Below are 12,055 nucleotides of genomic sequence, written 5' to 3'. Positions count from 1 at the left end.
GGATTAGCTGCACTCCGGGGCGGCGCGGCAGCCTGCTGCTAGTGGTCCGACAGACCAGAACGGGGGAGCGGACGAAGACTGTCGGCCCCATTCTAGTTACATTCCTCCTCTCTCACTCTGTTTTTTTTGTTTTTTCTCCTTTTTTTTACTATTTTGATTCCTCTCACAAGAAGAGGTCGGGATACCATTCTTTCAAAAAATTCACAGAACTTCTATATCTTAGTGCACCCTCTCCTTCCCTTATGTAGGGAGGGTGATGGGCCCTTAGAATGGACTAAAAGAGGGGGTGGCCCATTAGGAAAGGCCCCCCCTCTTAAGACTGGTAATGCATTTGTTTAAAACAAAACAAAAAAAGAAGGGGGTTCGAAAGGGAAAAGATAAAACGAAAAAGGCCTTTGCGAGGATAATGCCCCGAGAAAATCAAAACTATCTAGATAGCTTCGCCATCGCTTTGGGGTGCCTTCCTGGTGGGGCTAGAGACGGCGGGTGTTGCGGGCGACGATGGGGGCTTTGGTGTTGTTTTTTATGAAGTAGGGTCTCATGCTCCATCACCTGGGAGATTCCTCCCAGGATTTTAAGGGGGGGAAAAGCCCCCAATTCAACCATCTTTCACCCAGAATTCTGAATCTCGCTTTTGAAATAAAATCGGAGGTGGGGAAGATCCTCCTTCAGTTCATTTTCTTTCTATTTTCTTGCTAGACGGCAGTGACAGCGTCGCAACCTGAAGGGAAAATGCAACAGGAGTGAAAGAAGAAGAGGGAGTTCGGGATAATTACCTGAACTATGATGTGGCTGGAGCAGGGTTTGAAGCCGTCGGCGACCACACCCTGCTACGGAAATCTGGAATCTGCATATACATTTACTTGTATGTATATTTCTTGACGAATCTGGATAGATCTCAATTTTTCTAAGGATTTGGCATTGCAAATTCATTGTGGCATTTCATCGAATATTTCTTATGTTTTTGATATTTTTATGATTCATATAAGTTTGACTCTATTTAAGCATATAAAAAATATCAAAAATCAATAGAAGATACAATATCAAATTTTACCGATCATTCTGTGGAACACCAGAGGGGCGTTCGACATAAGATTGTTCTTAGATTTGTTTTATTGTATAAAAGTGTATATAAAAGTAGATAGAATCTTATATAATTTACATAATATCAATTTCTCCCTTATTTCGACCCTCTTTTGGGCATTTGGTCGAACACCTTCAAGGTGTTCGACTAAACTACCCCTTTAACTTTAGAAATCGATTATGAAATATATTTTAAAAATATAAATCATATAAAAACATCAAAAAATAACTATATTAATCCAATAATAAATATCCTACCTATATAAGTAGTATACTATAATCAAAGTTTATTTTATAGTTTTATAAATATCTCTTAATTCATACTACTACATATTTACTCCATAACATCTATATACTTATCTAAACTGATACTTGGTGTATTATAGTTACATAATCACTTAATACTCACTCGTTATATATATTCTTGATAAATAGATATAGATATAAATACTTATCTAACCCCTTTTTCTCTCTCTTAAGATATATACCCATCTATCTACTCCTCTTATTCTATCCGCTAACTAATTACTCTCATTAGGTACTCTATACTTATTCACAAAATATATTACTATCATCACAAATATAATATATATAAAATCTTAATTATTCATTATTCTTAGTACCTATAATATACATATAATATATGCATGTAATATATGATCTTTCATCTATACTTATCTTATTAAATTACTGTTCCCTATACATATTAATTAATTAATTATTCTAATATTCACTATCTTTATTATTATTATTATATCTTAACAACTAACAACTCACTTATTGAATCATCCCTAAAGGCCAGTCCCTATGGGGACAACCTTAATCTACCCTATACATATCTGAGTAAGATTATACATAAATTTTTTTTTTGATTGAAGCAAAGCAATACAACGATAAAATTAACACCCTGTTTTTCGCTTCGTCACCGTAATTGTCATGGCTTAGCAGAATAAATTGCATAATATATATTTTAAAATATTTTTACTACTTTAATGTCAAGCTAAATGATATTTATTGATCGAGGTGAAGGAAAAAAAGAAAACTATCCATACCCTAAATATCAGTATCCCTGTTGCAAGGATAACTTCCAAAAGTATGAATCGAAGCAGTCTGGTCAATAGCTCTGTAAAACTATCCAAGAATTCAGATGGATTAAGTTAGTGAAACCTTTGCATGAATGGCACCCACTATATATGCTTAGTCTCGTTATACAAATATTTATGGAATCAACCATTCTTATCATATGAGAAGTCGAATATATTTCTATTTTCTTCTAATATGTTTAAGACATTCTCAAATATCCCATAAGCAATGAAAATGTTTTATAACAATTTAAGAAAGACATGTATATGATATTTGAATATAGGCCAAATAATCCTATAACTTACCTCGTTTCCTCTTACTGCATATTATCCAAACTTAGTTCTAAAAAAGTGAAATAAAGGATGAAATCATTTTAAGTTTCTCAATATAGATTTCTATATATTATCAATCATGGGATCAAATATTTACTCCAAGTTATAAATTTGAATGGTATCCATTTCATATCTACTTCATCAATCAGAAATGGCCACACAATATAATTTATCTCAGAGGAATCATATTCATTTCAAATTAAAACATTCTAATCTTACAACCTCATTTGATGCTTAATATGCCAATGTTTAAATACATTGAATTAATGAAAATTTAAATTATCATATTAAAAATACAAAAAACCATTAACTACATTTAATGTGGAAGATCAAGTAACCTACATAAATAAAAACAATTTAGATCAAATACTTAATAAATAAAATCGATTCATGAAAATACATATAAACTAAGTATTCAAATATTCAAAATGAATTCCATAATGTAGTTAGATATGTCTCCAAGTTTAGATAATGATTGGCACTGAAACATGAAATATACAAACACAATATTCCTGTGTACGTTTCCCACTCATTCTTAGTATATTCTTCTTTTTTTTCAAAGAGTTTGAAATTATATTGCATAACAAAATATGGACGTAACAGGTCAATGAAATATATAAAAAGAAAAATAAAATGGATATGTATTTATATATTCATTAGATGGTTTGAGACTTCTTAATAACCACAAAAACTGATAGCATAACCTAGAGTTTAAACGAGTTAAAATATCTGTAGCTGTCAATGTCAATCCTTTGTTGTATGTTTCTAAAGATTATTTGAAAAAATAACTTTTTATAAATAGGTTATGAATGCAAAGTAAATCTATTTTTGTATATGAGCACAAGAAATAGATAAACTTTTAAACTGATATAATAAAATAATATTTTTATTTAAGATCATATAATTTAGTCTATTTGCGTGCGAGATGCAAAAATGGAATAATTTTGTTCTTTTAAAGATGCTTATATTTTCGCTTTGTACCAATAGTTAATGATACTTAAAGATTAAAATCTTGGAATTCCTTAAAGTGGAAGTACCTAACCGGGCGGAAGGTGAAATGAATCGTTTGTTTGAAACCCCACCCCTCCCATATTATATCATATATTTTTTTATAACCTAGAGTTGGCTAGATTATGACAACTAGTGGGATTTCTTATCATCAGGAAACTTCAGTCATAAATATGTGGGATGATGGTCGAGTAGATAATGTTCTTTCATCATTCATACGGTATGAGGATTAAACCTTTGGAAATTTTGTTGTTTTTTTTTTTCTGTTAAAAAACTAACTAAATGTTAAATAGAAAGCAAACACAGGGAACCTAAACAATTCTAATTAGCATGATATTCGTGTGGAATACATTGAGTAAGATTTGCAAGACTCCGAATAAGAACTTAAGTTAGACAGTCAGTTTAAGGATGAAATGAAGACATGCAACTAAAATTGAAATGTAAATCAACTTTAAAATTTTTTTGTCTAGGATATCTACTGTAATTTTTTTATACAGTAAAAAAGGTGAGAAAATTCAATCAAACATACAGGAGATCACAAGAATCTTGTTGTCATTCCCCCAAGGGCCCTGTGGTGATTTTTCTGCTTGAATCGTGATCACACTTGAACTCTCTCTTTCAAAATCTTGTTAAAAAATAATTAATTAAAGAAGTAGGATGCAGTGGGCATCCCAACAACAAACTGGAAGAAAAGATCTAAGATGAGATACAAAGAGATGGGAGAAGAATTTACATAGAAGTTTGATGACTCTCCCAGGTATTGGATTTAATTTTTTAAGTTTGGAATGGTAGGATTCCTTTCTTTACAACACGGATGTACATTATCTCCAAGATTTGAAAATAGACCTTTCAAATTAGAATTTGATAAATGTGATTCTTAGAAAGGGCTTGAATACTGAACTTGTTTTGTATTGGGCCTCTTTAGTTAGCCTGGGTTCTGGCATTTTGTAAACACGATTCTTACAAAGGGCTTGAATAGTGAATTTCTTTTGTATTGGGCCTCTTTAGTTGGCCTGGGTTCTTCCTCTCCTCTTTTTTGTATTCAAAATTCACCATTCTATTTATTTAAGTGATGAATTTCAACTAAAAATTTAGGAAGATGTGAGAAATCCACTTGAGTCTCAGGATAAAAATCGGGCATATGAAAGTAAATCAAAAATCTCATTGTGTCACTAAATGGTGAACAATTAAAGTGCAAACCTAAGAATACGTGGTAGAAATGAATTTTAAAATCATTTGTATTTAACTACGTTGATGTTAGCACTCACGTCCACCACCGCTTGGCAAAAGCGACTATAAAGTCACTGAATGAATTTTACAAGAGTGACAAAATAGTCAATTTTATACTATCATTACTGTTCTGAAAAAATAAGATAAGTCCATTTTTTGAGGAATTAAAACCTAAGATGATATACAAATCACCCCAAGAGGTTGCCAATTTATATCTGAATGAAACTAAAAAAGCTATCCACTTACACAAAGTGGCCTTTTATTCACAACAAAGCTAGTTCTATGAAAATTACATAGTTTGACATAATCGAAATGCTAACTTAAAAAGAAAAGAAATTTGTATTAACACGATTAATCTCATCAATAAATAATTAATATAAAAAATCCATTGTTAGTTTATAAAATAGTAACACGATTGATCTTCTCTAAAGACCTGGCTTTTATTGTATTAAACATTTTATCAAATAGAAGCTAAGATGTGTAGAGTATAAATCTGTTAATGGGAATTGAATTGAAAGAACCTATTGGCTCAGATGATTTACTTGAAATAACATTCATTGATGATGATTAAATTAGCTTTCATATTTTTCCACATTTGGAAATTTTTAACTAAATAAAGATCCAGAACGACTTGAAGCATATTATATGTTTGTAAGTTCTTACGGTAATTGTCTCTACTATACTTTATTGCTTCAAAATTTTGCAGGCTAGTTGGAATTTATAAAGTTGAAACTACACTCAAAGTAGGGATTTGGCCATTAGTACATAAATGTACAAGGAAAAATTAGCAGTTCCAGCATTTGAGGTCATATCAGCTAAATCTATGACCTACACAAGTATTTTATGTAGTGAAATATTCTATGTAGTGAATATGGATCATTATGTGTGTATGAAGGTTGAGAAAGCTTCTTCAGATGTCAAGGGTATTATGGTGGGAATACTTATTTATGATATTTTATATGTTGAATTTTCAAATGATGAGTATCAAGGCTTTTTGCCATCAAAGAGAAAATTTTCATCATTTTAGAACTTATTATAACATTAAAACTTATTCCCCGAGTTAATTATGAGTTTTAGCTGGATTCAATAGAGTTGAGTATGGTTATTATGATATCAAATCTTAAGGAGAAATGCTACACAGATGCATTGTCCACAATATAATTCTTTAGTATGACAAGGAAATAAATCGATGCACTGAAAAGGAAATATATTCTTAATTCTGGCAGTGAGTTATATTATTGCTGAATAATTTAATACGATATGAGCAAGAGAGGTAGAACTTTTGAATAAAGTTGCATGATACATATTTTTCAAGACACTTGGAGATTCAAAAAATTCAGGGTAGGAAACAAACGTAGAAAAGCAGATGCAATACACCAAAATTTTCTTTTGCACATGGTTCACATCCCCATCAAGATATTTTTTAATATTTTCTGTTGGAATCACATAATATTATGGTTGGTTAGATATTTTTTGTTACATGAACGGAAAGCATCTCAGTTAAAGAATCTGTAAAGCACTTGGCGAGTGTTTCAGGCTCAGGGATGATCTCCCTGGTTACAAGAAGCTGCAAAGCCGCCTTTCCATTGTAACTAACCAAGTGACATGAAAGAGCCTAAAAAAAATGATGTCAGTGACATCCTTATTTTTTTAATTTTAATCACTAGATAATTGTGTTAAATGAAGGATATAGTATTACTCACTTGTGGCAGAGAACTAGAAGTTACTCGAATGGAAATGATCGGATTCTTTGCAAACATAATCCTTTCAGTGGGGCCTATAACATTTGAAAGTGAAAAGCTTGTGTGGCAGAGCATCCTGTAGTTCAACATGGTTGCAAACTGCAAAAAATATTTGAAGTTTTCAGTTCAATATACATATTTATGTCATATTAAAGGTTAAACAGGGGATAAATAGAAATAAAGTATTGAAAACATTGATCAAGCCTATTACCTTTATACCCAGTAGGGACATAATTAGACATCCTCCATGGTAAGAAAAATTTGCCTCCAGTGATTGCTTCTTTTGGTCAAGTATAGCCTTGGCCCTTTTTACATACTCAAGTGAATGACTATCATTCAGGTACAAGTATAAGGGTAGGAGAACATAACCAAATCTATTTCCCCATTCTGGTTTTCGCTCTCTCATTTTGAGAAAAAATTCCTGTTTTAAACATCAAATTTGAAGATAGTATGTTCTATGTCAGGGAAAGAAATCCATTTGTTATCAGAGTTATTTTATAATATACCTAGTGATATGCAAAAAATATGTGCCTGCTTTTTAATTATAAAAGAAAAGTGGGAAGGCAAAAAAAGGGTATCACCACATTAAGAACAGTATAATTGTTAATTAAACGGGTTTTTACTTTTAATATTTTCTTAATAATATGTCTCTCACTGAAAATAATTGTGTTAGGGAAATAATAATGTAAAATTAGGAGAGTGTACATTAGTGGGTCTAAATGTTAATAGTTGTATTGCTATTGGAGAAATAATCCCCTTCACATAGTGATTCTTTGTCCTAAATTGGGGTAGCCACAAATAATAAAATGTAAAATATAAGTGACTCACCCGTATGCCTGGAGTTTCTCTGATGTCAACCATGGCCAGCCCAGTGATGCGAATAGGCTTTGTTGGTTCTTTATAAATAATGAAAACATTAAATGTTAGAAATGTAGAAAACATGCACAAGAATTACCGAAATGTGATGTCCCAGTTGATAGCGTTGTACCTCCAAAAGACTTCATTTTGAAATATTTTGCGAGCCCACTTGTTACTATCCCAATTATAACGTCATTGATAGTCTGTCATACGAGGGAAGCTGACATTGTAATGACGACAGGATGAATAGACTATATAGATCTTTCATATTCAGAAGTCAAATATTTCCTTGAATATTGTTTCCGTTTGTCTTTGCTTTTCGGATACCATGTGTCCCAAAATGGTTATCATTTAATTTTGTTAAAAATCGAACTCCCTTATCTCTAAAGAAATCAGAGTCATGATATAAAATTGGAACAAACATTCTATAAATATGGGCTGCAGATGCCAAGTCGTAGTTCGTCAATACCTCTAACATTTCAACAAGAAATGGATGATCTTATTTCTTATTCTGTAAGACTGCAGGATGATCACATAAACATGCAACTCAAAGAACCAAACCTTCAAAAGTTTCGGGTTCTCAATGAACGCGTTGACTGAACTGATTTAGTCCCATTCTATTTCAAAATGCGGAATAAGTCCCTTTTACTCCCGTGAGACTATTTTACTTTATATACTCACAAAATACTAACTAGAACAATCGATTGACTTACCGCGTTCATTCTGGTTTTGACGGTCTTGAGGTCGTCTAGATCAAGCGTGACGGAGCACAGTTTGCGCGGCCAGAGCTCAACACCGGCCCCTCCGGATATTGGGTTGGGCTTGTCCTTCACTCAGGCGGCATGAAGAAGGAAGTCGGCAACAAAGATTATAGTGAAAAATACCACTTTTAAGAACCTCCACAGAAGCATCAAGACAGAAGGCTTTGCTTCGTCACGCCGTGGACCTCCGGGCAGAGTTATTGGCTGCGACGGGTCGTCAGCCCGCTCACAGCAAGCTAGAAACAACGACATGAGCGCTGTGCCATCGCTAAGGGAGTGGTGCAGCCGAAAGAAGATAGAGCGCCGACTGGGGATGAAGTGAATCTCCCACAGTGGCTTGTCTCTTCCTAGAGGCGAGGAAATAGCGAACGAGGAAACGTAGTCTTCCACAAAGCTCTGGCTGAATCCGTCGTCCTCTTCGTCCGCAACAACGATAAAATGATCGTCTATGTTAAAGGTAGGAGACGGGCGCCAAATCTCACGACCTTTAGCATCTGTGACCTGCGCGGTTAGCTTATCTTGAGAATCGAGCGAGAGAACGGCCAAGAGAAAGGGGAAGAAACTGTGACACAGCCTTTCACAACAATTTGAAGAACTTTTCGTGAGTGATTATACATTCCCGTTGTAGAATCAAAACGGCGGTTTCCATTCGTGGGGATACTTCAAACAGTTGTGAGCAAGGAGAGAAGAACGGGGATTAGGTTTGACACTGACCTGGAGGCAAGTGAACCGAGGATAGTGGATAAGAAATGTTCTCTGGAACTCGGCCTTCATGCAAGCCACGTCGAGTTCTTTCTCAAAGTCGACGATGCAATAGATCATTGTGTCCATCTCAGGGCGGAGGAAGAATTGTCCCCCTGGGCTTACTGGTTCATCTCCCTCCTTGACATCTTTCCCGCTGAGTCTGCTTTTTCCCATCTGAAAATTCACTCTGGAGCTTCTGTTTCGCCTCTATTTCTCTTTCTCTGACACACTTTTTTCTCCTCCTTCCTGAGCTTCTCTTCTTCGCATATTTAAAGAAGCCGTTTAATTAAGAGAAAAGTCATCTGGATATTATACGATCAGTTTATAGATTATAGTCTCTCTCTCAGTTTCTCCTTGTCTATATCTATGTTTCCTTCCTCCTCTCTCTCCCTCTCTACCCACATATCTCTGTCTATCAATCTACGTAGCCGGCTGTTTATTTAAATATTCTATACGCCACCAGTTGCGTCTTATCTTTGGTCAGAAATATAGTCAAATAAATTGTTCGCAAAGTTGCGGTAAATTTAAGGTAAAATAAATACAATTAATCACACAATTGTTTATGGAGAACGTATTGCTAGCCGCCAGGAGACCTTAATTCACTGGCCCTAATACAAATCAATGTTTCATTTAAACAGGCATTGACTTTGGACTGGTAGTTGAGATGTTTCAGTTAACCTGATTTATTTTCTAGCCGAACAGGATAGACATTGACTCGTTTCGTTAAAATGATCTCTAGCCCCATAACAGGCTGGCCTTCGCGCAACTGCAGCCCAGTTGGCGGTGTTGGTAACAATCTTTATTCCTGAAATTAGTACTCTATATATCGGGATTTGGGTTTTTTTAAAAAAATTGGTGAATGATTCCATCTGTTAGAGGAGAGTTTTACTTGCCATGGAACTCGACGACGACAGCGGATTAGGACCCTTAATAAGATTAGTTAGTAATGAATTGAAATATTTCTATACTCGTTAGAGGATTAGTTAATAGGGTCAAATATAGGTTCAAATATAGATTAGGATTGAACATAGATGTTAGGATCAAAGATAGATCAGGCAAACATCGTAACGGTCAGGATTAAAACATAAGGTATTATAACAGCTAGGATTAAATCGTAAGAAAGCCGTTATATCGGATGGGTACACGGCACCGATCGACGGCTGTGATCGGTGCACCCATCCTGTTATAACGGCTAGTTTTAATCCTCAGCTAACCGTTATATCAGATGGGTCCACGGCACCGATCAACGGCTGTGATCGGTGCACCCATCCTGTTATAACGGTAGGGATTAAAACTGTTGTTTATATCCGTTGTAAAATTGTTACGACGGATATATGAAAACGGAAGTTCTTATTTAGCTATGTAATACGATATATAAACACAACCAATGTAAGAAGGAAATGTGCGGAATAACAACGATCTTTAGCTATTCCTGTGTCTCTCTTCTCTCTTCTCTCCTCCCTTCTTTCTCTCGTCCCTTCTCTTCTTCTTCATCTTCATTCCTCTGGAGCAAGACTCGAGGATTTTTAACACCATCCACATAATCAAGCACTAATTGATTCACATGATATTTTCATTTAAGAGGGAGCATAGAGAGGTAACTAGAACCACAGGTCACTGAATTAGAAGAAAGGGTCGTCCCCTCTTGCCCACACAAAAATACCCAAAGTAAATTTTAATTGGAGTTATCATTCGAATTAGTTCAAAAGTCATGAAGCGCTTAAACAAACAGAAGGGGCGTCCCCGTGTACTCTATTAAGACCACCACGCGGGCTTCATGATGCGACTTATCTTTTAGGACCTACAGTTTGATTTAATAGTTTGCGTCGCCTGCAAGAACTTTGATATTATTTCTTTCTTTGAATTAAATTACAGATTGATTATTTTAAATGACGAGCTGCTTTCACAATATCCTCAACTAAAAAGAAAAAAAACTATTATAGTGAGAATAATTTCTCTGTTGCAGAGCGAATATTCTTATGGGATGATAATCCTTTTCTGTATGAACCAGATTCAGCTTTTTCTGAGGATAGTTATGTTTTTAGTCGCCCTGTAGTAAAACATATTTGTCTGGGTCCTTATCTAAACAATGGATATTTTATTGGTGAATAAAAATGACAAGTTAAAGAGATATTGTTTTTTAATCACGATCACTATCTATGCTTTAACAGCTTGTGAGAAGCATTACCATATGTTATGCATTAATTAAATGTCTTTTGCTAAATGTTAAGATTAATTGCAATACCAAATCAAACTATCATAGTTTTAAACTTTTATTGACTAAAAGTAGTTTTAAGACTTGATAACCTAAATTATTTTTATTAAAGTAGCTAGTTATTTTATTCCTGCAGTGGAGAAGATGATACAAGACTGAGTCTGTTTTGAAGGAGTTTAATCATCATACCATATGCAACATTTGGGTTTTGCTAAACTATAGCTGCTTTGATTTATCTAATGTGACATAGTTGTCATATTTTATTTTCCAACACTAAAAATATAATTGAATTTAAGGCATAAACATAGGTTTTTTTAAAATCTAGTAAAATCCTGTTACTACTTAGGATGGCGAATAGATGTAAAATAGAATGATATAAAAGAGAATGTAAATAGGTGAAAGAAAGTTAAGGTGAAAATGTGAACAATGAAGAGGTAGACGAGATGAAAGGTGAAGAGGTGGAAGAAACTGGAGATAGAGAGAGATATGTCATAAGGTAATTAGATGAAATCACATCAAATCTTTGGTCTGGAGTGTAGAAAGCACACATATCAATCATATTAAAAGGCTTAAATTGGTTATAATAACTGTTCGTTTTGAAGTAATGCTTTGGAATGACCTTGTTTGTACTAGGAAAGTATCATGTTTGTACTTTCTCACTGATAATTCATGCTTATAAACAAAATTAAATATAAACAAAATTTATTGATTTTAGTAGTTTTAGGACTTAAATGGATGAGCCATGAAGCAAGAGACAAAGGTAAAGATATGAAGCTTTAATATGTCTTCTGATGAATGTTCAAGGTAATGCTTGCCTCAAGTAGGGGTTGTGCTAAACCAAAGTATGTCCTTGGCCAAGTAGTTGATTCATCGAAAGTGAATCAAATAGTCATCCATACTTATATTAGAAGGATACTTAGCTTGACCTTATGGTGAAAAAGTCAAATCCCTAATTCAGCACATGAAGGCAAACATATTCTCTAACAATCTTAAAATATT

The 12,055-nt window shown here is 34.0% G+C and overlaps 1 pseudogene across 1 annotated transcript; it reads right to left on the bottom strand.

Moving 5' to 3' along the window:
- Window positions 1–6,141: 6,141 nt before the first annotated feature.
- LOC144713278 (wax ester synthase/diacylglycerol acyltransferase 4-like) lies at window positions 6,142–9,160 on the bottom strand (annotated as a pseudogene). The gene is made up of 7 exons (XR_013583989.1): window positions 8,812–9,160; window positions 8,050–8,598; window positions 7,467–7,539; window positions 7,307–7,374; window positions 6,690–6,899; window positions 6,440–6,577; window positions 6,142–6,351 (listed from the first exon to the last, which is right to left on the bottom strand). The product of XR_013583989.1 is annotated as a wax ester synthase/diacylglycerol acyltransferase 4-like (transcript).
- Between the last annotated feature and the right edge of the window lie 2,895 nt (window positions 9,161–12,055).

Source organism: Wolffia australiana, chromosome 15 (genome assembly GCF_029677425.1).
Source record: "Wolffia australiana isolate 7733 chromosome 15, ASM2967742v1".
In the NCBI taxonomy this organism is placed as follows: domain Eukaryota; kingdom Viridiplantae; phylum Streptophyta; class Magnoliopsida; order Alismatales; family Araceae; genus Wolffia; species Wolffia australiana.
Note: the sequence above shows the minus strand (reverse complement) of the source record. Positions and strands in the feature narration are given on the sequence as shown.